We start from the raw sequence: 26,787 nt of genomic DNA, 5'->3' as shown, positions 1-26,787 counted from the left end.
TTTATTTAAAGCATTTTTTTATGAGCTGTCCCCCTTTCTTAAAGGCCCTCACCCTATTTTCATCAAGAGAAAAAAAAGGTGTCAGGTTTGGGGTAGGGTTAACTCATACCTGTCGACTTTCAGCTCCCTCCTTCCGGGAGGGAGCTGTTTGGCTTCCGTGGCAGGGGGGCATGTCACGGCAAAAAGGGGGCGTGCTGCTGCGATGATGCAGGATTGGGGGTGGAGCTTGGGGCGTGACTGCGCGATCATGTCATTCATGGCTCCGCCCCCTCATCACAATGCCTATATTAACATTGTGAAGCAGGGGGCAGGGCCATTATGACGCGATTCAGCGCGAATTGCGTCACCGCCATCCCTCTCCCTGCTGTGGGAGTTTCTAGTGTTACTGCGGAGGAGTCGGGCGGGTTGGAGTTTGCCGGGAGGCTTCCCTGCCTTCACGGGGGGGCTGGGAGCCTCCCAAAAATCAGGAGGGTAGGCAAGTACGGGTTAACCAGTATTATTTATTAGCAGGTTTTTATAAAGCGCATATAGAGGCTGATTCATGGTCGGATGCAGATGAGGTATCCCATGCAGTTTTCCGATTATCAGGACACTGCATGTGCAGAACGGGTTCTGTGATATCTCTTTCAGATCCCCCAAGCCGCAGCATGGGTTTTGGGGGATGGAGTGGGGGCCGGGGCGTATCTATAATCTGTGCAGGGTGTGCGGGGAACATGGGCCCCTGGGTCCAGGGGGGCCCCGCACCGCACACCCTGCACCCACAGTATTACTTACCTCTCCGGAGTCCCACGACGGCGTGGGGGTCCGGCGCTGTAAAAACGACTGGAAAATGGCTACCACGGCCATTTTCCCGTCGTATGCGCATGCACAGTACAGGGAAAATGGCCGCCACGGCTATTTTCCCGGTGACCTGCGCATACTCTAGACTCTGGGCACACTCTAGTGCTCAGAGTCTATAACTCCGGCGCTGGCCATGCACACTAATTGCGCTGCCGGCCGCCGGAGACTACACACGGGCCCCGTCCTCTCTAGAAACACCCCTGAGTGGGGGAGTGCCTGGGCCGCGTTCCCATAAACGGCGTTCCATCCCTGTTTTCTGGGAGTGCCAAAGACCAGGGTATGCAATTTCCTGGCCTCATAGGCTGCAAGCCTGAGTAAGCTGGAGTTTACTCAGACTGGTAGGTGCTAGCGCCTCTGCAACTGATGGTTTGCCATGGTGATCAGAGGCAGCGTCTATTGGCACTACACTCGGATTACTATTGCTGTCCAGCAGGGGCTGGCTGGCAACTTTTAGCCTGGGGGGCAAATGCATGCAGGCGGCCCTGGCAGAGGAGTAGCGTGTAGCCAGGGTGCCCGAAGAACGTGCGTGCTACGGCGCCATCCCCCCTCCAGTGTTCCGGGAAGGAGGCAGGTCCATATGGGATTAATGTAAAGTACAAATAAAGATTAGGGGCAGCCCTGTCGTGGTGCCCATATGCAGTGCCCCTTAAATAGTGGCCCCAGTTGTAGTCTCCCCCCTATGCAGTACCCCCAGTATTGCCCTTTTTATAGAGCTCCCAGCAGTGGTCCCTCGATGCAGTGCCCCCAGTGGTATTCCCCTCCCCCATGCAGTGCCCCTAGTAGTAGTCCCCTCCCCCCTATGCAGTGCCCCTAGTAGTTGTCCCCTCCCCTTGTAGTATCCCTAGTAGTAGTAGTCCCCCCTTGTAGTGCCCCCAGTAGTAGTAGTCCCCCCTTGTATTGCCCCCAGTAGTAGCAGTCCCCCCCCTTGCAGTGCCTCCAGTAGTGGTTCTCCCCTTGTAGTGCCCCCAGTAGTAGTAGTGCCCCCAGTAGTAGTAGTCCCCCCCTTGTATTGCCCCAAGTAGTAGTAGTCCCCCCCCTTGCAGTGCCCCCAGTAGTAGTAGTCCCCCCTTGTATTGCCCCCAGTAGTAGTAGTCCCCCCCCTTGCAGTGCCCCCAGTAGTGGTCTCCCCCTTGTAGTGCCCGCCCCTCCCCCAGTAAACACACGTAATAAAAATAAAAAAAACACTTACCTCAATCCCCGCTCCCGCCGGCGCCATCCGCTCCTCCGTCTGTCCTTCCCGGGCCGGGCCGCACTGCATTATGGGAGAGACGTCATGACGCCTCTCCCATTACCCACTGCGGGAGCCGGAAGATGGAGCGGCTCCTGCAGTGGGCGCAGCAGCAGCTAATGAGAGTCTGACAGACTCTCATCAGCTGCTGAAACAAACACACAGCTGCCGGAGCCGGCGGCTGTGTGTTTGTCACTTGTATAGCGCTGACCGAACTCCGTCTGGTTAGGGGTACACACGGCCCGCATGACACTGCGGCCCGGGGAGCACATGGCACCCTGCCCCCCGGCCCAGCCCGCCACTGCTGTCAGTATGTAAATATTTGCTGGACAGTATTGCACAACCGCTTCCTTGCTGCTTCGTAAGACCATGAATCGGGCCCATACATTACACAGTGCCATACAGAGAATATTAGATTGTAGTGATGTAACACTGCAACAATCCTTTTGGTGTTTGAGTGACAATAGACTGGCGCAGATACATTAACTTCCATTATCTGCTATGATCCAGTGCAACAAGGAATATTTAGATCCTAATAGGGACATCTGGCAGCTCGGAAACTGGAAAAATACTAGGGGATATTTTTTTTTTTATTCTTTTTTTTTTTTTCACTCCAAACAACGTTTTGTGGTTTGTTTCACTAATTAAAAGCAAACTTGTACAAACTTTGTCCTTCATGTGAGTTCTAGTGGGGGCTCATTATTTCTACTAAAAAACATAAACATTCTTACATGGAGTTGCTCCATCAGTTAGTTACTAAATGCTGTTCTTATATATATTTTTTGTTTTCATTTATACTGTACCTGTCACCTACGCAGAGGTTTAACCTCCTAACATTTGTTATTTAAAAATCTGGGAAGAAGGAACACATGCACGCAGAGGGTGTGTGGTCCGCACATATTGGGGACGGGATCCGGTCAAAATACCATCTGTCTGGATGCCGGAGCTTAGAATGCTGGCGCCGGAATCCCAACACCTGTCAGAACACCGCCGCTGGCATCCCGAAGGTAAGTAGCGGGGTTGAGGGGAAGGTTAGGGGTTAGGGTTAAGTAGTAGCATTAGGGTTAGGCACTAAGGGGGGAGTGTTAGGTTTAGGGTGCGGGAGAGGGAGGTTAGGATTAAGCACTAAGGGGGGAGGGTTAGGTTTAAGCACTAAGAGGGAGGTTAGGTTTAGGCATCGGGTATTGAGGGTTAGGGGTAGGGAGAGGGGGAGGGTTAGGTTTAGGCACTAAGGGGGGGAGTGTTAGGTTTAGGGTGCGGGAGAGGGAGGTTAGGATTAAGCACTAAGGGGGGAGGGTTAGGTTTAGGCACTAAGGGGGAGGTTAGGTTTAGGCATCGGGGATTGAGGGTTAGGGAGAGGGAGAGGGTTAGGCACTAAGGGGGGGAGTGTTAGGTTTAGGGTGCGGGAGAGGGAGGTTAGGATTAGGCACTAGGGGGAGGTTACATTTAGACACCGGGGATTGAGGGGTAGGGAGAGGGGGTGGGATAGGCACTAAGGGGGGGGAGTATTAGGTTTAGGGTATGGGAGAGGGAGGTTAGGATTAGGCACTAGTGGGAGGTTAGGTTTAGACAATGGGGATTGAGGGTTAGGGAGAGAGGGAGGGAGGTTAGGTTTAGGCACCGGGGATTGAGGGTTAGGGGTATGGAGAGGGTTAGGATTGGGCACTAAGGGGGGGAGTGTTAGGTTTAGGGTGAGGGAGGTTAGGTGTAGGCAGTAGGGGGAGGTTAGGTTTAGGCACCGGAGTTTGAGTGTTAGGGGTAGAGTGAGGGGGAGGATTAGGATACTGACAAACAAGTGTTGGTATCCTTACCCTGTCGAGATTCCGGCATCCCATACCCAACCCACTGGGGACATGTCAACCTCGGGGGGATGTATAGTGCTTTGGAAACCATTTTCCTACCACTACATTAATTACACCTCCCAGAAGCCATTGATATGCGCAGCAATGAATAAGTTTCATTCCATAGTTGCCGAGATTTTACTAAAACTCTTGGGGACACCCTGGGGTGCCGGTGGGAGGTGTGGCACAGTAATTTGTAACTTGTAAAAGCTGGGGGACCCCGCCTCAATTATGTAATTTACAGTGAATCGTGAAATCAGCCCCCCCCCCTCCGATCCGAGAGATCCAACAGCCTCTGAAAGTCTTGAATTGGCAGCCATTTTGTGGGCGAATCAATGTTGTTTCAAACCACAAAATGGATAATTCCACTGCGCCTCAGTTATGCAGTGAATTAAAAAGCTGCGTATTCATATTGTAAGAACTCTGCACCATTTTTCATAGTACAGCACATAAATCTGTATGAAGACCTTTGCTGAGGAGTTATGTTACGTAACATATCATTTGTGTCTGAGGAGCAGGGCCAAAGGCAGGCAACCTGTGGCACTCCCGCTGCTGTCAGACTACACATCCCAGCATGCCCTGCTACAGTTTTAGTATGCATTAACAACAAAACTGTGGCAGGGCATGCTGGTGGGTGTAGTCTGACAGCAGCTGGAGGTAAGCTTCGGCTTACACCACCTGGCCAAGAAGCAACCATCGCGACCAGTCGCTATGGTGATCCAAGGCAGCGTCTTCAGACGCTGCACTCGGTTCCCAAATGCAATGCAGGAGGTGTCCATTTGTACTTTTTGGATGGTATTGCCCAACCACTTCTGTGCGTCTGTGCAGTACCCATGATAGCAGCATGTATTATTATCAGGTATGTGAGAGGTCCATGGAAACACATTGGACCTGATTCAGAGCCGCTCGCAAGCGCCTCGATGATTGGCCACTGCGCATGCGCCGCATCCGGCGTGCACATACGTGATCCCCGCTGAGCGACTGAACTTCAGTCGCTACGGGGCTCGCTACAAGACTGGGCGGCTGTCGATGGTGAGTGACAGCTCGCCCAATTTTGTAGGTGGGTAGGTGGCTGCACAAACGCAGGCGTTCCCTTAGGAACGCCTGGCGTTTGTGGGAGGACCTACTGAAATCACTACTGCTATTAGAGCAGGAAGTCCACTCGGGCTTGCGGCAGCCTAGACCCTACCACAGGGTCTTGTCGCAAGGCCGATGGTCGCGATAATTGCAACGGTCTCCAGGCCGCTCGCACAAGTTGTGGGAGGTCGACCACAGCTTTGCGAGCGGCAGGAGAAATAAAAAAACGCCCACAGACCCCGTGAGCGGGTCTGAATCAGGGCCATTATCTATACATGGTGAAAGAACAGCAATTTTTGTATTGCTTTTTACAGGCTTTTTCTATTCATAGAAATTGCAAGTAGCTAGTTTTATCCCTCATCCTGGCCTTTGGGCCTGATTCAGAGCCGGACGCTCTTTCAGAGCGCTCGCTCTGAATCAGTGCCCTCCCACAGCTATAGCGAGCGGGCAAAAAGATGATCGCGATGGTCAAGACCATCGTGACCATTGGGCTTGTGACGAGACCCTTGTGTTAGGGTCTCGTCTGCCGCAAGCCCTGGAGTGCTTTTGGCTCTATCAGAGCCAAAAGCACTCCCACTGACATCACTATTGATGTCAGTGGGGCCGGCCCCAGACGGTAGGCGTTCTCATGGGAATGCCTCCATCTGGGCAGCCACGCCCACCAAAGGGGGCGTGCTGTCACTCACCATCGACAGCAAGCCGTCGTTATGGGTCTCGCTACAAAGGGGGACCCATAACGACGGCTTGCCCGTCGATATCCGGGTCTCGCGCATGCGCACGACGGAGCCGGGTCCGTCGTGCGCATGCGCACTGGCCCAACATCGACCCGCTTGCGAGCACTCAACGCGGGTCTGAATCAGGCCCTTTATCTTTCCTAGTTACTTCACAGTATATACACTATAACGCCTCACAGGCAATGCTGTATATAAAATTAAAAAAAAACATGTAATAACTAAAGAAATAATCACAGCGACATAGAACCTACAGCCGGCCGTGATGTTCTGTACAGCAACGAATTCTCCAGGACATCAGATATCCTCGTTCCATCCAATTAACTTCATACAACAAACAAACCCAGCCACAAATCAAAGACAATGATCTGACTGATCTTGTGTAATTTGCACAGAGAAAGAGCTTGTGGGGCAGGAAAACATCAGTACCCTGGGCCTGATACACTTCCGATCGCTACTGCGATTACGCACGCAATTGGTTGATTGTTACGTTCTGCGGTGTGATCGGGACTGCAGTGACTGCGCTTGACTGCGCAGATCCATCGCAGAGTGATTGACAGGAAGTACCGTTTGGGGGTGGTGAGGGGGGGGTGGACGGAGAAACGCAGGCGCGTCAGTGCGTTTGAACACCATTGCAGGGGCGTGCATAAATTAGCCACTGCGATGCCATACGCAGCTTGGGCTTTCACTGCGTGTGATGAGGATAGCAATTCCTGAATAAGGGTCTCATTCAGAGCCGCTCGTAAGCGGCCGCTCGTTCGTTCCGAGCGATGTTCGCACAACTGCGCATGCGTACGGATTGTAATACGCATGCGCGAACCAGTCAGTGCAGACGAAAATTGTGTGCTCGCTAAATAGCGAATGCCTGTTATTTTGAGTGACAGAATGAGGCGTATGTGGGTGGTAACAGGGGAAGGTGCTTGAAAACGGGGAGTGGAGATCAGAACACAGGCGTTTCAAAAGTTCAAAACGGGCGTTTTAAGGGTGTGCATAATTAATACAGCAGCGTCATCGACCACGTCACTGGGTTATTTTATAGCCAGAACTGCTCGCAAGATTGCGGTAGGAAAAAAAACCCACAAGAATAGCGAGCAGTTCATTCGCCTTTCGATGTACTCGATTAATCTAATAAATAGCGGACATGACGTATGATGCGAGCGGCCAGGGGGCGTTTTTTGCAAAATTAAGACCGCAAGTTTTGTTCGCTCGTTCTAACATAGAGGCGTCAACAGACCGCAAAGAGCGAACGGTTAATTTGAATAGCCACCCCTTTTTTCTGAACGAGCGAGCGCAAATAGCGTCCGGCTCTGAATCAGACCCTAAGGTCAGACCTTGTGTAGGTGTACATGAGGCTGCGATTGTACTCGATGTTATCGATGGTTTTGCAGTCTTGCTAAGTATTACGAATGTGTGTAAGGGGAAGGGGGCGTCCTTATGTTAGGCTGCAGATGGCATTGCGATTGCAATCAGTAGTATATCTTCGCAGTGAGACTGCTTGCGTAATCTCTATTGCGTTCGCAATAATGATCCTTACTGAATCAGGCCCTTTGTTGATAGAGAATAATGCATTAGGCGGCTTTGGAGAGATCAATCTGTACATTATCACCATCATCATCCTCCTCACCGCCGGCAAGGACATCGCTCTGTGCACAATAAACATTTTTATCTTGGGAACTGCATTCTGGTCTGTCAGAGCTTTGCGTATTTATCCCTTTCCCCATGTTGGATAAGGGCCCCATGTTCCATTGTTTCTTCCCAGGTGACCTTGACCTAGTAGACTTGGGGCCTGATTCAGACCTGTTCGCTAGCGCTGTGCGCTTGCAAGCGGACCGATGTTTTGCGAATGCGCATGCTTCGTTCTGCGTGTGCGCTAACTACTCTGTGTGAGCGCAGGCAGGTCGCTCGCTTAGCGAAGACAGCCCAGTGAAATGAGTGACAGGAGAGGCCGTTTGTGGGTGGCAACAGGGGCAGGATACTAATAACGGGGGAGTGGAGGTGCGAACGCAGGCGTGCCTGGGTGTTTCAACGCCGTTTTAGAGGCATGCATAATTAACAGGCAGCATCACAGTGCACGTCACATGCCTGTTTTTTACACTGAAGTCCTCGCAGTGCTTGCGGTAGGGTAAGGCAACCACAAGCGCTGCAATCGCATCCGATGGTGCTCGATGTACCAATGTTTTAATACACTTCCTGGAGATGACGTGCGCTAGTGGGCGTCTCTAAATAGGTTTGGGTCTCCCGGGGGGGACTTAGGGTTAGGCACCCCCCCGGGAGGGTTAGGCTAGGGGAAGGGGGGCTAGGCACCCCTGGGGGAGGTTAGGGTAGGCACCCCCCCCGGGAGGGTTAGGATTAGGCTAGGGGAAGGGGGGGTTAGGCACCGCCGGGGGGAGGTTAGTTCTAGGCACCCCCCCGGGAGGGTTAGGTTTAGGCTGCGGGGATGGGGGGGTTAGGTTTAGGCACTGGGTGGGAGGTTTGGGTTAAGCATCCGTAAGGGAGGGTCGGGGGGGGGATGAGCGTTAGTTATACTTACCTTAATTACCTGTCGGGATCTTCACTGCTGCCGGTCTTCCGGCGTCGGGATTTGAACCGCCGGTCATAGGTCCAGCGGTAATTCATACTGATCCCAAGCATAGGACACCTGATCACCTTTGAGAATGGGATGAGACCATACTTGCCTACTTTTTAAAAAAGCATTTCAGGGAGATTGTGAAAGCAGCATCTATGAGCCCAAGTAACGGCGTTCAAACGGACAAGCACGCCTGCGTTTCTCCGACCACCCCCCCGTCACCACCCCCAAACGCTGACCTGACGACACTCACTCTGCGATGGCTTTGTATCTGCGTTGGTGAACGCAGAGCAATGGCAATGCTAACTCGCGCACTGCGATGCAAGCGCAGTGCGCAGCAATTGACCGTCTGCGTACGCTATCGCAATAGCGATCCATGCTGAATCAGGCCCACGGTCACTTAGTGTGCCAAAGATAATAGATTAATAAATAAATTGGTATAAAGTCTCAGATTAAGCATAAGGACACGTGGCAGGAGGTCAAAGGCGCGGTCGCTCGTATCGGAACGCTCTTTTTTGCCATTTTTAGTCATATTTGCAAAATAGCCGCACATAGATGTACATGAAATGCCAGCGCCAGTAGTCAGTACCATTACTTTTGTCACAAAGTCTCTGGCGTGCTAATTGGGTCTATTTGGTGCGATTTGCGCAAAGGTGTATGTGGAATGGATACATCTGTAATTGTAATTTCATGTACTGTATATTTAATTTTCACCAACACTAGGTCCTGACATTGTGGCAGATTAATTTAGCTGTCGGAATTTCCGCTCCGGTTTTAACCCTGGAGTTATTAAATTACTCGCCAATTTCCACGTGCGCTAAGCCCGTAGCTAACGCATGTTAACCCATAGCTCCTTGGTTAAGTGCCCGGAGCTATGGAGTTACCCCATGCGGTAAGCCCCAAAGGGTGCACTTAATGCAGATACTGTTCCACGAGCTCTGATTGGTTCGCGGCCGGCACCATACTCTAAATGCTGCCGGCTCTGTTTCTCTAGGCCTGGATGCCGGTGTCCAACAGCAATCAGCTGGCGGTCCGGCACAAGTCTGCACTGCTGCTACCCAGCCCCCCTCACTCTCTGGGCCCCCTCTGATGGCGGCCCCTGGTTGGGGATGTGCTATTCCTTATAATACAGAACTTCTCCACTTCTGAGCAATGACAGAGCCCAAAATCCTCAAATATATTATTTGCAAAAGTTTTTATATATATTAGTAGCATGGGTGCATTATAAATCTATCTGTCTGTCTATATCATTCTTCCCCACTTTCCCGGAACGGCCGGTAGGCTCCCGAAAACCTGGTGGAGCTCCAGGCTACCCGGGAAAGTCTCAAACCCGGCTGCCTACCCCCGGAGATGGGTGCTGACGTGCTTTGCGCTGAAATCGTATCATCATGGCCCAGCCACCTCCTTCACAATGCCGGTAATCATCATTGTGTAGCGGGGGCAGAGCCGCGATAATGCAATCATGCAGCCCGGCCCCCGATCCCTTCTAATGCTGAGCAACGACCCCGGACACGCCCCCCCCAAGCTGCACCACCCCAGAATGTCGGCTAGTATGGTCTAGCTATCTTTTCTATACATTTTGTGTCTTAGGGCCTGATTCGGCAAGGATCGCGATCCTTGCAATAATGCAAATGCAGCAGGAGGTGTATGACACTGCCTGCTGCATTTGTGTTCCCAGCAGTGTGATGGAGGACGCAGGCTGGGATCACCATCGCTGGTCGATGGTCGTGATGGTGGACGGCGCCGGGCCTCTGGCCAGCTGAGTGCGCCTCAGTTTACTCAGGCTGGCCGGCATGCGAGCCCAGGACACAGTGTTGATCAACGCAGATCCTGGGCTAGCCACTCCCTGAAAACGGGGGGCGTACATGCCCCCGTTTCCGGGAACGGCGGCCGCCCCCGCACCACCCCTTAAATTCCTCTGCCTGTCAAGCAGGCAGAGGCATTCAAGGGTTTGCGTGCGACTACGCAGGACCCATTCTGCACACTAGCAGAATGGGTCCTGCGCACCCGCAGATTCCCGCTAATCGGGGATCAGCAGTGAACTTATTTGCATTGCGGGTGCAGCGAAAAGCCGCTCACAGTGTACCCTAGGCACTAGGCTGAGACTGTAACAGCAAAGGAACTGGTTTTACACATCTACAAAGTTGCAGATGAAGCACAACAGAACTTGGCGTGAGGAAAAGCCGCGGCCGCTCGCACTGGAGCCCGTATTACACAGATTCAGACTCGGGGCCTGATTCAGAGCCGGACGCTATTTGCGCTCGCTCGTTTAGAAAAAGGGGCCGGCTATTTAAATTGAGCGCTCGCTCTTTGCGGTCTGTTGACGCCTCTATGTCTGAGCGAGCGAACTAAATATGCGCTCGCTATTTTGTAAAGACGCCCCCTGGCCGCTCGCATCCTACGTCATCTCCGCTATTTATTTGATTACTCGAAAGGCGTCTGAACTGCTCGCAGTGCTTGTGGTTGGATTTTCCTACCGCAATCATGCGAGCAGTTCAGGCTAAGAAACAACCAAGTGACGTGGTCGGTGACGCTGCTTTGTTAATTATGCACACCCTTAAAACGCCCTTTTGACCTTTTGGCACGCCTGCGTTCGGATCTCCACTCCCCGTTTTCAAGCACCTTCCCCCGTTACCACCCACAAACGCCTCATCCTGTCACTCAAATTAGCAGGCACTCGCTATTTTGCGAGCACACAATTTCCGACCGCAATGACTGGTTCACGCATGCGTATTACAACCCATACGCATGCGCAGTTGTGCGAACATCGCTCGGAGCGAACGAGCGGCCGCTTACGAGCGGCTCCGAATCAGGCCCTCAGTCGCACACCCTGCACCATGCTTGCCGACTTATAACTTCTCCTTCCCGGGAGAAGCCCTGGGGAGGAGAAGCAGGTGGGCAGAGTTGCGGACAGGCCTGCCCGGGTCACGTCATTAAGCTCCGCCCCCTTACGGGAATTCACCACGAACGCCGGACATTTAAAATAGAATCGTGTCATTAGGCCCCGCCCCCAACACACAGACCAGCCGATCCCCGGTAATATTTTCCCCATTCTGCCCACTTCACTAGAAAGTGGGCAGAATGCGGGAGAAGTGTCTACCCTTCCAGGAGTGCGGGGGGTTACTCAAAAAAATCTGGAGCCTCCCACTACTTCTGGAGGGTAGGCATGTATGAGATGTACATGTGTTGCAGGCCCACACCAAGCCTGATTCAGAGATCTGGACGCTAATGCATGCAGCCGCCTGGAAAAGTATTGAGACGCCCACCTGCGACTGCGCAGATCCAAGCAAGTGCGCACAAACACCCAGCCATGGCCGCAGATCCTTCTATAATGAAACATCTGAGTAATCCTATGGTCGCATAGAATGGCAGCGGGAACTGAGGCAATGGCGCCAGGTTTCCTGCATATGGGATCGCAGTAGTATGCCGGGACACGCCCCAAAAATGGCCGAGACATGCCTGCGATTTTTGCAGTTTTTCCTTGTAGCTGCCCCCAAACTTTCCCTGAATGTCAATCACTTTCCAAAGAAATCCTCACTGCAAGCAGTGCAACAGCAGCGCCTGTGGTATCGGCCGATTATCGCTCAACTGCGCACATTTTGGCATTGGGCCCACATCTGACTCCTAGCAATGCAGCTCTGTCACTCCCAGTTGTTTTATATATGCCAATAAGATGCACATTTTCAGTAAAAAAAAAAAATGCTTGGTGCAGCCGAGTTGCCTGGGAACTGGTGCTGAGAGGGGTTATTTGGCGCGACTGAAGCCACATCTCTGCATGCCCACTCCTCACCCTTACTACTACTATATCTGCACACCCACTCTCCGCGACTGCACACCCATCCCAGCCCCGGACTTGTCTCTTTAGTCGTACGCAATTGGACGTCTGTTGTACAACTGAAAGAACGTCACGCACTGCAAAATACGCGCAAATGTGGTGCATTCTGCTCAGTCTCTGGGTTTCTTTGCCGTCAGTTTTTTTATTTTGAAAGCTTTTTCACTTTGCTTTGCGTTCTGCTTCTTACAGTAATATAATGATATAGACCAGGGATGGGGAACCTCCTGCCCGGGGGCCATATAAGGCCCTCGGAATCATTTGGTCTGGCCCTCTGAGCTATTTTCTGCCAGCCTCATCTGGCTAGCAGGGTGCCTGTTGCTTCCTTAGGATGCTTCAGATGGTCACACCGCTGCCCTTTCAGCCCCCTGGAGCTTCCTGAGGATGCTCTGGACATTGCTGTAATTACCAGCAATTGTAGCCTTGCCCCCATGTGATGCCACATGGAGGGGCGTGGCCTGCACCAGGCCCGCGAATAATGTTCTATATATGAAAATGGCCCTTGGCAAAAAAAAGGTTCCACACCCCTGATATAGACAATAGCAAATTAGACATTTTAGATGGCAGAAACGAATAAATTGCTGGATATTTCACACTAGCCCCATGAAATATGTGGCGACCGCTTTTGACTCAGGAATCTGATGTAAAACAAGAGCTGGGGGAACATACTCACTGTGTCGGCTGTATTGTGAGACGCAGCAGAGCGCGCGGAGCCCTGTGCCAGACACCTCGCACAGCACAGCTGCTTATATTTATAATGAAGAAATATAACACTTCTATTTATGGGAGTTGGAAATCGCTATTTTCCACATTACAAGCGTCTGGTTTTGGGGTCTTCCAGCTGACGCTCGCTCTCACGGTAAACGAACTTTTCCTTTTTAAGTATCCTGACAGTAACAATGCTTAGACCCTTAGAAAACCTCAGGAATGAGGGGAAGGTTATTTGACGTGTAGCTGAGTCCTGGAGAGGAGACGCTTTTATTTATATAAACTCTGTCTGTAAGTCATGAAACAATGAAATTATATTATCTGCCATAAATCCTCTATAAATAAATAAACGTGCGCTATATATAACCCAGCGTTGTCAACACTTCCCCCGCGGCGGCAGGACTACATCTTGGCTCAGCGGCAGACACTCACCACGGTTTATGTCTTTGTAGATTAAGGATAGGTGATATGAACTTCATGTAATTTTGAGACTGGAGAAAAGCTTATGCTGCCCACGCACTACATTGTGGGCCTGAGGTGGGCGCGAACGCTGGAATACTGCCTAATGCATCTGTAAATGCTGGAATACCGCCTGGTGCTTCTGTAGATGCTGGAATACCTCCTGGTGCTTCTATAGATGCTGTAATACCGCCTGATGCATCTATAGATGCTGTAATACCACCAGGTGCTTCTGTAGATGCTGTAATACTGCCTGGTACTTCTGTAGATGCTGTAATACCGCCTGGTGCTTCTGTAGATGCTGTAATACCACCTGGTGCTTCTGTAGATGCTGTAATACCTCCTGGTGCTTCTATAGATGCTGTAATACCGCCTGATGCATCTATAGATGCTGTAATACCACCTGGTGCTTCTGTAGATGCTGTAATACCACCTGGTGCTTCTGTAGATGCTGTAATACTGCCTGGTGCATATGTAGATGCTGTAATACCGCCTGATGCTTCTGTAGACGCTGTAATACCACCTGGTGCTTCTGTAGATGCTGTAATACCTCCTGGTGCTTCTATAGATGCTATAATACCGCCTGATGCATCTATAAATGCTGTAATACCACCTGGTGCTTCTGTAGATGCTGTAATACCGCCTGATGCTTCTGTAGACGCTGTAATACCACCTGGTGCTTCTGTAGATGCTGTAATACGCCTGGTGCTTCTGTAGACGCTGTAATACTGCCTGGTGCTTCTGCAGATGCTGGAATACCGCCTGGTGCTTCTGTAGATGCTGTAATACCATCTGGTGCTTCTGTAGATTCTGTAATACCGCCTGGTGCTTCTGTAGACGCTGTAATACTGCCTGGTGATTCTGTAGATGCTGTAATACCATCTGGTGCTTCTGTAGATTCTGTAATACCGCCTGGTGCTTCTGTAGATGCTGTAATACCGCCTGGTACATCTGTAGACGTTGTAATACTGCCTGGTGCTTCTGTAGATGCTGTAATACCGCCTGGTGCTTCTGTAGATGCTGTAATACCGCCTGGTGCATATGTAGATGCTGTAATACCGCCTGGTGCTTCTGTAGACGCTGTAATACTGCCTGGTGCTTCTGCAGATGCTGGAATACCGCCTGGTGCTTCTGCAGATGCTGGAATACCGCCTGGTGCTTCTATAGATGCTGTAATACCGCCTGGTGCATATGTAGATGCTGTAATACTGCCTGGTGCTTCTGCAGATGCTGAAATACCGCCTGGTGCTTCTGCAGATGCTGGAATACCGCCTGGTGCTTCTATAGATGCTGTAATACCGCCTGGTGCTTCTGTAGATGCTGTAATACCGCCTGGTGCTTCTCTAGATGCTGTAATACCGTCTGGTGCGTCTTTAGGTCCCACCATTGGATGCACCATCAAAACTTTTATTCAGATTGGCAGAAAATTGAGACAAGTTACTGGTCCCCAAGATATTTACTTACACAATGGCGGGTCATTGAACAATTATCGTTTACTGTATGTACATGAATGATAACCGTCCAGTGCTGAAAACGGCAGACTAACGGTCGATCTGCTGGTTGCATGCAATGACCTGTTCATCAGGCCCATGCATGGATCACTGTGTTGAGGAACGGGGGACATCGCTCACTTGCTCAGCCCCTGGTCCTGATCGGTTGGATCTTGTGGTTGGATAGCTGTTTAAGTATTTATGGGGGGTTTTGAGTTATTTAAACAAAAAAAAAACCTTTGGAGTCTTCAGAAATAGAATTTTTGATTTCCCTAAAAGTAATTTCCAGAGAAGAGAGCTGTAATCATCAGCTAGAGTTATACAAAGCACCGGTCACATTTCTGTCATCGCTAGGCCGAGGAATAATGTGACCCTTTTTCATAGTGGAAATTCCGGCGGTGTAATAATCAGCCGATCTAAAGCACAATGATGATGAATCCGACTTTCAAAGAATACCCTGGATAAAGACACAAATCCCCTCTTCAAATAAAATATGATATATGATGAATGTACCTGATCAGTATTGGAAAAAGCCGACCAAATTCTGTGTGCACTTTTATGCTATGAAGACCGTCTCCAACGTAATCTATTGCCACAAAGAAAATGTGCAAATGTAATTGCTTAACAGTCAAATATTTACAGAGCTTTAACAAGCTTCAAATATTTGGTGGTTGCACAAACGTCTGTGAAGTGGATCCATTTCCCACACACTGCAGCGCGGGCAGGGGTTTTATAGGTGTGAGCAGTATTCAGCCAGTCATGAAGGGGTTTTATAGGTGTGAGCAATATTCAACCAGTCATGCAGGGGTTTTATAGGTGTGAGCAGTATTCAGCCAGTCATGAAGGGGTTTTATAGGTGTGAGCAATATTCAACCAGTCATGCAGGGGTTTTATAGGTGTGAGCAATATTCAGCCAGTCATGCAGGGGTTTTATAGGTGTGAGCAATATTCAGCCAGTCATGCAGGGGTTTTATAGGTGTGAGCAATATTCAGCCAGTCATGCAGGGGTTTTATAGGTGTGAGCAATATTCAGCCAGTCATGCAGGGGTTTTATAGGTGTAAGCAATATTCAGCCAATCATGCAGGGGTTTTATAGGTGTGGCCAATATTCAGCCAATCATGCAGGGGTTTTATAGGTGTGAGCAGTATTCAGCCAGTCATGAAGGGGTTTTATAGGTGTGAGCAATATTCAGCCAATCATGCAGGGGTTTTATAGGTGTGAGCAGTATTCAGCCAATCATGCAGGGGTTTTATAGGTGTGAGCAATATTCAGCCAGTCATGCAGGGGTTTTATAGGTGTGAGCAGTATTCAGCCAATCATGCAGAAGTTTTATAGGTGTGAGCAATATTCAGCCAATCATGCAGGGGTTTTATAGGTGTGAGCAATATGCCAATCATGAAGGGGTTTTATAGGTGTGAGCAGTATTCAGCCAATCATGCAGGGGTTTTATATGTGTGATCAATATTCAGCCAATCATGAAGGGGTTTTATAGGTGTGAGCAATATTCAGCCAATCATACAGGGGTTTTATAGGTGTGAGCAATATTCAGCCAATCATGCAGGGGTTTTATAGGTGTGAGCAGTATTCAGCCAATCATGCAGGGGTTTTATAGGCGTGAGCAATATTCAGCCAATCATGCAGGGGTTTTATAGGTGTGAGCAATATTCAGCCAATCATGCAGGGGTTTTATAGGTGTGTGTAGTATTCAGCCAATCATGCAGGGGTTTTAATGGTGTGCGCAGTATTCAGCCAATCATGCAGGGGTTTTATAGGTGTGAGCAATATTCAGCCAATCATGCAGGGGTTTTATAGGTGTGGCCAATATTCAGCCAATCATGCAGGGGTTTTATAGGTGTGAGCAGTATTCAGCCAGTCATGAAGGGGTTTTATAGGTGTGAGCAATATTCAGCCAATCATGCAGGAGTTTTATAGGTGTGAGCAATATTCAGCCAGTCATGCAGGGGTTTTATAGGCGTGAGCAGTATTCAGCCAATCATACAGGGGTTTTATAGGTGTGAGCAATATTCAGCCAATCATGCAGGGGTTTTATAGGTGTGAGCAATATTCAGCCAGTCATGCAGGGGTTTTATAGGCGTGAGCAGTATTCAGCCAATCATGCAGGGGTTTTATAGGTGTGAGCAGTATTCAGCCAATCATGCAGGGGTTTTATAGGTGTGAGCAATATTCAGCCAATCATGCAGGGGTTTTATAGGTGTGAGCAATATGCCAATCATGCAGGGGTTTTATAGGTGTGTGCAGTATTCAGCCAATCATGCAGGGGTTTTAATGGTGTGAGCAGTATTCAGCCAATCATGCAGGGGTTTTATAGGTGTGAGCAATATTCAGCCAATCATGCAGGGGTTTTATAGGTGTGGCCAATATTCAGCCAATCATGCAGGGGTTTTATAGGTGTGAGCAGTATTCAGCCAATCATGCAGGGGTTTTATAGGTGTGAGCAATATTCAGCCAATCATGCAGGGGTTTTATAGGTGTGGCCAATATTCAGCCAATCATGAAGGGGTTTTATAGGTGTGAGCAATATTCAGCCAGTCATGAAGGGGTTTTATAGGTGTGAGCAATATTCAGCCAATCATGCAGGAGTTTTATAGGTGTGAGCAATATTCAGCCAGTCATGCAGGGGTTTTATAGGCGTGAGCAGTATTCAGCCAATCATACAGGGGTTTTATAGGTGTGAGCAATATTCAGCCAATCATGCAGGGGTTTTATAGGTGTGAGCAATATTCAGCCAGTCATGCAGGGGTTTTATAGGCGTGAGCAGTATTCAGCCAATCATGCAGGGGTTTTATAGGTGTGAGCAGTATTCAGCCAATCATGCAGGGGTTTTATAGGTGTGAGCAATATTCAGCCAATCATGCAGGGGTTTTATAGGTGTGAGCAATATGCCAATCATGCAGGGGTTTTATAGGTGTGTGCAGTATTCAGCCAATCATGCAGGGGTTTTAATGGTGTGAGCAGTATTCAGCCAATCATGCAGGGGTTTTATAGGTGTGAGCAATATTCAGCCAATCATGCAGGGGTTTTATAGGTGTGGCCAATATTCAGCCAATCATGCAGGGGTTTTATAGGTGTGAGCAGTATTCAGCCAGTCATGAAGGGGTTTTATAGGTGTGAGCAATATTCAGCCAATCATGCAGGGGTTTTATAGGTGTGAGCAATATTCAGCCAATCATGCAGGGGTTTTATAGGTGTGTGCAGTATTCAGCCAATCATGCAGGGGTTTTAATGGTGTGAGCAGTATTCAGCCAATCATGCAGGGGTTTTATAGATGTGAGCAATATTCAGCCAATCATGCAGGGGTTTTATAGGTGTGGCAAATATTCAGCCAATCATGCAGGGGTTTTATAGGTGTGAGCAGTATTCAGCCAGTCATGAAGGGGTTTTATAGGTGTGAGCAATATTCAGCCAATCATGCAGGAGTTTTATAGGTGTGAGCAGTATTCAGCCAATCATGCAGGGGTTTTATAGGCGTGAGCAATATTCAGCCAATCATGCAGGGGTTTTATAGGTGTGAGCAATATTCAGCCAATCATGCAGGGGTTTTATAGGTGTGTGCAGTATTCAGCCAATCATGCAGGGGTTTTAATGGTGTGAGCAGTATTCAGCCAATCATGCAGGGGTTTTATAGGTGTGAGCAATATTCAGCCAATCATGCAGGGGTTTTATAGGTGTGGCCAATATTCAGCCAATCATGCAGGGGTTTTATAGGTGTGTGCAGTATTCAGCCAATCATGCAGGGGTTTTAATGGTGTGAGCAGTATTCAGCCAATCATGCAGGGGTTTTATAGATGTGAGCAATATTCAGCCAATCATGCAGGGGTTTTATAGGTGTGGCAAATATTCAGCCAATCATGCAGGGGTTTTATAGGTGTGAGCAGTATTCAGCCAGTCATGAAGGGGTTTTATAGGTGTGAGCAATATTCAGCCAATCATGCAGGAGTTTTATAGGTGTGAGCAGTATTCAGCCAATCATGCAGGGGTTTTATAGGCGTGAGCAATATTCAGCCAATCATGCAGGGGTTTTATAGGTGTGAGCAATATTCAGCCAATCATGCAGGGGTTTTATAGGTGTGTGCAGTATTCAGCCAATCATGCAGGGGTTTTAATGGTGTGAGCAGTATTCAGCCAATCATGCAGGGGTTTTATAGGTGTGAGCAATATTCAGCCAATCATGCAGGGGTTTTATAGGTGTGGCCAATATTCAGCCAATCATGCAGGGGTTTTATAGGTGTGAGCAGTATTCAGCCAGTCATGAAGGGGTTTTATAGGTGTGAGCAATATTCAGCCAATCATGCAGGAGTTTTATAGGTGTGAGCAATATTCAGCCAATCATGCAGGGGTTTTATAGGTGTGAGCAGTATTCAGCCAGTCATGCAGGGTTTTTATAGGTGTGAGCAGTATTCAGCCAATCATGCAGGGATTTTATAGGTGTGAGCAGTATTCAGCCAATCATGCAGGGGTTTTATAGGTGTGGCCAATATTCAGCCAATCATGCAGGGGTTTTATAGGTGTGTGCAGTATTCAGCCAATCATGCAGGGGTTTTAATGGTGTGAGCAGTATTCAGCCAATCATGCAGGGGTTTTATAGATGTGAGCAATATTCAGCCAATCATGCAGGGGTTTTATAGGTGTGGCAAATATTCAGCCAATCATGCAGGGGTTTTATAGGTGTGAGCAGTATTCAGCCAGTCATGAAGGGGTTTTATAGGTGTGAGCAATATTCAGCCAATCATGCAGGAGTTTTATAGGTGTGAGCAGTATTCAGCCAATCATGCAGGGGTTTTATAGGCGTGAGCAATATTCAGCCAATCATGCAGGGGTTTTATAGGTGTGAGCAATATTCAGCCAATCATGCAGGGGTTTTATAGGTGTGTGCAGTATTCAGCCAATCATGCAGGGGTTTTAATGGTGTGAGCAGTATTCAGCCAATCATGCAGGGGTTTTATAGGTGTGAGCAATATTCAGCCAATCATGCAGGGGTTTTATAGGTGTGGCCAATATTCAGCCAATCATGCAGGGGTTTTATAGGTGTGAGCAGTATTCAGCCAGTCATGAAGGGGTTTTATAGGTGTGAGCAATATTCAGCCAATCATGCAGGAGTTTTATAGGTGTGAGCAATATTCAGCCAATCATGCAGGGGTTTTATAGGTGTGAGCAGTATTCAGCCAGTCATGCAGGGGTTTTATAGGTGTGAGCAATATTCAGCCAATCATGCAGGGGTTTTATAGGTGTGGCCAATATTCAGCCAATCATGCAGGGGTTTTATAGGTGTGAGCAGTATTCAGCCAATCATGCAGGGGTTTTATAGGTGTGAGCAATATTCAGCCAATCATGCAGGGGTTTTATAGGTGTGGCCAATATTCAGCCATTCATGAAGGGGTTTTATAGGTGTGAGCAATATTCAGCCAGTCATGAAGGGGTTTTATAGGTGTGAGCAATATTCAGCCAATCATGCAGGAGTTTTATAGGTGTGAGCAATATTCAGCCAGTCATGCAGGGGTTTTATAGGCGTGAGCAGTATTCAGCCAATCATACAGGGGTTTTATAGGTGTGAGCAATATTCAGCCAATCATGCAGGGGTTTTATAGGTGTGAGCAATATTCAGCCAGTCATGCAGGGGTTTTATAGGCGTGAGCAGTATTCAGCCAATCATGCAGGGGTTTTATAGGTGTGAGCAGTATTCAGCCAATCATGCAGGGGTTTTATAGGTGTGAGCAATATTCAGCCAATCATGCAGGGGTTTTATAGGTGTGAGCAATATGCCAATCATGCAGGGGTTTTATAGGTGTGTGCAGTATTCAGCCAATCATGCAGGGGTTTTAATGGTGTGAGCAGTATTCAGCCAATCATGCAGGGGTTTTATAGGTGTGAGCAATATTCAGCCAATCATGCAGGGGTTTTATAGGTGTGGCCAATATTCAGCCAATCATGCAGGGGTTTTATAGGTGTGAGCAGTATTCAGCCAGTCATGAAGGGGTTTTATAGGTGTGAGCAATATTCAGCCAATCATGCAGGGGTTTTATAGGTGTGAGCAATATTCAGCCAATCATGCAGGGGTTTTATAGGTGTGTGCAGTATTCAGCCAATCATGCAGGGGTTTTAATGGTGTGAGCAGTATTCAGCCAATCATGCAGGGGTTTTATAGATGTGAGCAATATTCAGCCAATCATGCAGGGGTTTTATAGGTGTGGCAAATATTCAGCCAATCATGCAGGGGTTTTATAGGTGTGAGCAGTATTCAGCCAGTCATGAAGGGGTTTTATAGGTGTGAGCAATATTCAGCCAATCATGCAGGAGTTTTATAGGTGTGAGCAGTATTCAGCCAATCATGCAGGGGTTTTATAGGCGTGAGCAATATTCAGCCAATCATGCAGGGGTTTTATAGGTGTGAGCAATATTCAGCCAATCATGCAGGGGTTTTATAGGTGTGTGCAGTATTCAGCCAATCATGCAGGGGTTTTAATGGTGTGAGCAGTATTCAGCCAATCATGCAGGGGTTTTATAGGTGTGAGCAATATTCAGCCAATCATGCAGGGGTTTTATAGGTGTGGCCAATATTCAGCCAATCATGCAGGGGTTTTATAGGTGTGAGCAGTATTCAGCCAGTCATGAAGGGGTTTTATAGGTGTGAGCAATATTCAGCCAATCATGCAGGAGTTTTATAGGTGTGAGCAATATTCAGCCAATCATGCAGGGGTTTTATAGGTGTGAGCAGTATTCAGCCAGTCATGCAGGGTTTTTATAGGTGTGAGCAGTATTCAGCCAATCATGCAGGGATTTTATAGGTGTGAGCAGTATTCAGCCAATCATGCAGGGGTTTTATAGGTGTGAGCAATATTCAGCCAATCATGCAGGGGTTTTATAGGTGTGAGCAGTATTCAGCCAATCATGCAGGGGTTTTATAGGTGTGAGCAATATTCAGCCAGTCATGCAGGGGTTTTATAGGTGTGAGCAGTATTCAGCCAATCATGCAGAAGTTTTATAGGTGTGAGCAATATTCAGCCAATCATGCAGGGGTTTTATAGGTGTGAGCAATATGCCAATCATGCAGGGGTTTTATAGGTGTGAGTAGTATTCAGCCAATCATGCAGGGGTTTTATATGTGTGAGCAGTATTCAGCCAGTCATGCAGGGGTTTTATATGTGTGAGCAATATTCAGCCAGTCATGCAGGGGTTTTATATGTGTGAGCAGTATTCAGCCAGTCATGCAGGGGTTTTATATGTGTGAGCAATATTCAGCCAGTCATGCAGGGGTTTTATATGTGTGAGCAATATTCAGCCAATCATGCAGGGGTTTTATAGGTGTGGCAAATATTCAGCCAATCATGCAGGGGTTTTATAGGTGTGAGCAGTATTCAGCCAGTCATGAAGGGGTTTTATAGGTGTGAGCAATATTCAGCCAATCATGCAGGAGTTTTATAGGTGTGAGCAGTATTCAGCCAATCATGCAGGGGTTTTATAGGCGTGAGCAATATTCAGCCAATCATGCAGGGGTTTTATAGGTGTGAGCAATATTCAGCCAATCATGCAGGGGTTTTATAGGTGTGAGCAATATGCCAATCATGCAGGGGTTTTATAGGTGTGAGTAGTATTCAGCCAATCATGCAGGGGTTTTATATGTGTGAGCAGTATTCAGCCAGTCATGCAGGGGTTTTATATGTGTGAGCAATATTCAGCCAATCATGCAGGGGTTTTATAGGTGTGTGCAGTATTCAGCCAATCATGCAGGGGTTTTAATGGTGTGAGCAGTATTCAGCCAATCATGCAGGGGTTTTATAGATGTGAGCAATATTCAGCCAATCATGCAGGGGTTTTATAGGTGTGGCAAATATTCAGCCAATCATGCAGGGGTTTTATAGGTGTGAGCAGTATTCAGCCAGTCATGAAGGGGTTTTATAGGTGTGAGCAATATTCAGCCAATCATGCAGGAGTTTTATAGGTGTGAGCAGTATTCAGCCAATCATGCAGGGGTTTTATAGGCGTGAGCAATATTCAGCCAATCATGCAGGGGTTTTATAGGTGTGAGCAATATTCAGCCAATCATGCAGGGGTTTTATAGGTGTGTGCAGTATTCAGCCAATCATGCAGGGGTTTTAATGGTGTGAGCAGTATTCAGCCAATCATGCAGGGGTTTTATAGGTGTGAGCAATATTCAGCCAATCATGCAGGGGTTTTATAGGTGTGGCCAATATTCAGCCAATCATGCAGGGGTTTTATAGGTGTGAGCAGTATTCAGCCAGTCATGAAGGGGTTTTATAGGTGTGAGCAATATTCAGCCAATCATGCAGGAGTTTTATAGGTGTGAGCAATATTCAGCCAATCATGCAGGGGTTTTATAGGTGTGAGCAGTATTCAGCCAGTCATGCAGGGTTTTTATAGGTGTGAGCAGTATTCAGCCAATCATGCAGGGATTTTATAGGTGTGAGCAGTATTCAGCCAATCATGCAGGGGTTTTATAGGTGTGAGCAATATTCAGCCAATCATGCAGGGGTTTTATAGGTGTGAGCAGTATTCAGCCAATCATGCAGGGGTTTTATAGGTGTGAGCAATATTCAGCCAGTCATGCAGGGGTTTTATAGGTGTGAGCAGTATTCAGCCAATCATGCAGAAGTTTTATAGGTGTGAGCAATATTCAGCCAATCATGCAGGGGTTTTATAGGTGTGAGCAATATGCCAATCATGCAGGGGTTTTATAGGTGTGAGTAGTATTCAGCCAATCATGCAGGGGTTTTATATGTGTGAGCAGTATTCAGCCAGTCATGCAGGGGTTTTATATGTGTGAGCAATATTCAGCCAGTCATGCAGGGGTTTTATATGTGTGAGCAGTATTCAGCCAGTCATGCAGGGGTTTTATATGTGTGAGCAATATTCAGCCAGTCATGCAGGGGTTTTATATGTGTGAGCAATATTCAGCCAGTCATGCAGAGGTTTTATAGGTGTGAGCAGTATTTAGCCAATCATGCAGGGGTTTTATATGTGTGAGCAATATTCAGCCAATCATGCAGGGGTTTTATATGTGTGAGCAATATTCAGCCAGTCATGCAGAGGTTTTATAGGTGTGAGCAGTATTCAGCCAATCATGCAGGGGTTTTATATGTGTGAGCAATATTCAGCCAATCATGCAGGGGTTTTATAGGTGTGAGCAATATTTAGCCAGTCATGCAGGGTTTTATAGGTGTGAGCAAAATTCAGCCAATCATGACACAAGGAGCTTGTCACGGGGGCCTGGCCACACAGCACCCCCGTCTTTCAGTATTCCAGCCGAGCAGAGCGCCAGGAAGCGGAGCTGCTTGGCCAGGTTTTAAGACTGGACCGGCCCTTCTGGCATTTGTCAGAAGTGCCCGTCTGGCCCTGATCTTTATTTATGCAGCTCATTCAATATCAATTTCCCGCTGGTGTCTTAGGGGTCTCTTTACTAAGACATGGATGGAGATAAAATATCAGCCAACCAGTTCCTAACTGTCATTTTTCAAACACAGCCTGTGACATGGCAGTTAGTAGCTGGTTGGCTAGTACGTTATCTCCGTTCACTATATCCAAGGCTTAGTAAATAAATCCCTTCATCCCGTATTAATAAATGTGATGACTATATCAGCTGTACAGCACTGACTATTGCGTTTTGGGGATTGTCTTGTATCACATCTGTATTGAATAGATGGTAATTCTCGCCTGTCAGTCACTTGCACCCCGTAGTGATCCGAATTGCAGAAGCGATGAAACACAAGAAGTACGGTGTCACGTGACGGACCCTTCATTCATAATTCTTTATCCGTTCCAGGTACTTCAGTCTGCTGAGGGCAGGAATGACCATGACTGCCAACAAGACCGCTGCCATCTCTCAAACTGCCGGCGGTTGTAGGATACCAAGGGGTACTCTGGGACGGTAAGGGTCAGCACACGTTCTTCCATTTAATTATTGTCCATTTTCCGTCATGTAGTACAAATTGAAGTGGAATTTTGATGATTTTACTTTTCAGTGTAATTGTAACAGTTTCTGACAGTCATGTTGTTTTTGGTTATTACACCTATTGCTATGAGCAATAATAGCCACCTATTTTATCCCAGGCTATGGGGGGAATTCAACTCTCGGCAAAGGGTGCGAAGTGCCATCGGCACCCTACACAAAAGTGCTCATTACCTTACATTGGTAGCAAACATTTTTGCGCGAGATCCCACTGCCATAAAGTGCGGAGGCTGCCACGCAGATTCGGCCGGGGGCGAACGGATTCGCCGTTAATTGAATTCCCCCCTCTGAGTGAATACATCACAGTGTACAACTCAGTGTCACTCCACTCTAAAGCTGTGCACACACTGTACGATCTATCGTCCTATATATATCGTTCCGACGCGGATCGGAACAATATGTCGTACACAAAGGGGGTCATTCAGACCCGCTCGCGAGCGGCAGTACGCTCGCAAGCGGGTAGATGTTCCCCACTGCGCATGCGCACGATGGAGGGAGCTCCGTCGTGCGCATGCGCGAGACCCGGGGAGCGGCGGGCTTTCCATCGCTCCGGCTCTCGCACCAAAGGGGGCGTGCTGTCGATGTTGATTGACAGCACGCCCCCTTTGGTGGGCGTGCTGGGGGCGTGGCGGCCAGACGAGGCGTTCCCACTAGTGATGTCAGTGGGAGTGATTTTGGCTCTGATAGAGCCAAAATCACTCCAGGGCTTGTGGCAGGGAGACCCTACCGCAGGGTCTCCGTCGCAAGTCCGATGGTCGCGACCATCGCTTTGGCCGCTCGCATATGCTGTGGGTGGTCACCCACAGCTATACGAGCGGCCAGGAGGCCGCTCCATTTTCATGGAGGAGGGCCCTGATTCAGAGCTAGCGCTCTGGTCAGAGCGTCCGGCTCTGAATCAGGCCCAAAGTGTAGTGTGTATGCCCGATCCGTAGTTCATTGAATCGTCCCATCTGCTGGGCTGCACAATAGATGGGACAAATCCACGGCGCCGTTATTTTATTATTGTCCTTTATTTATATGGCGCCACAAGGGTTTCGCAGCGCCTTACAAAGTACATAAACAAATGAGCACACATTGAGTGATACAAGCACACATTATTCCGCAGAGCCTTAAAGAGAATATTTATCCATCGCATCAGTTCTTGCCCCAGTGGAGCTTACACTCTATCAGGGCTGGCTCCAGCGGTCAGAGCACCTATCTTCGCATGGGGGCGTGACCTAATTACCATAGGCCACGCCCCCTGCATAACGTCTAGCTGGGCTTCCCCAAGCCCTCTCCTGTCACGGAATGAGTCTCCGGGGTCCGGGACCGCCTCACAACTGCAGCAGTGGTGGGTCCCCAACCTCCCGATTTAACCACCTGCGGGATGTTGGGGAGGGGTGCGCCCTCTATAGGTGGCGCCCCTGTGCAACCGCTCAGGTGGAACACCCCTAGAGCCGGCCCTGCACTCTGTATTTCCTACCACATGCGCATGCACATAGTTACACACTAGGGTTAATTTTTGTAAGGAGCTAATTAAACTACCAGTATATTTTTGGGGTGTGGGAGGAAACCCACGTAAGCACAGGGCAAATATATAAACTCCACACAGTTAGGGCTGTAGTGGGAATCGAACCCACAACCTCAGTGCTGTGAGACAGTAATGTTACCATTACACCAAATGTAATCCTTCCTACTCCATGTTGTTTTAATCTCCCTGTAAGATACATGGGAGGAGCACATTGTCCTTATTAATACGGTTGTTAAGTTGTGCCTGAATATTGGGTCTTCACTATTGTGCTAGTAAAAAGACAAGTGCACTCGCTACTATATAAACTACATGGATATTAGAAGTCACCGAGGCGTTCTGCAGAGCTTTATTTCAATGGGGAACAAGAAGTGAGGATGTTTTTTTTTTTTTTTTTATAAACACATTTTTATTATATTTTCAGAAAGAATAAAAAAATATAACGTAATAAATCACAGAAATTGAAAAGAACAGACATATACATCCCTCCCCCCCCCAAAAAAAATGGGGAGCAGTGAGACGTAA

At 48.4% G+C, this 26,787-nt stretch overlaps 1 long non-coding RNA gene across 1 annotated transcript in view; it reads left to right on the top strand.

Moving 5' to 3' along the window:
- Positions 1-24,706, top strand: part of LOC148506221 (uncharacterized) — a 195,049-nt gene extending 170,343 nt beyond the window's left edge. Inside the window, exon 4 of the long non-coding RNA XR_015869803.1 lies at positions 24,570-24,706. This is a non-coding gene — a long non-coding RNA (uncharacterized LOC148506221). The remainder of the gene's footprint in view (positions 1-24,569) is intronic.
- Positions 24,707-26,787: the final 2,081 nt, after the last annotated feature.

The sequence above is a fragment of the Taudactylus pleione genome, unplaced genomic scaffold, assembly GCF_031769625.1.
Source record: "Taudactylus pleione unplaced genomic scaffold, aTauple2 ptg000418l, whole genome shotgun sequence".
Lineage (NCBI taxonomy): Eukaryota > Metazoa > Chordata > Amphibia > Anura > Myobatrachidae > Taudactylus > Taudactylus pleione.
This window is presented reverse-complemented; position numbering and strand designations above follow the sequence as displayed.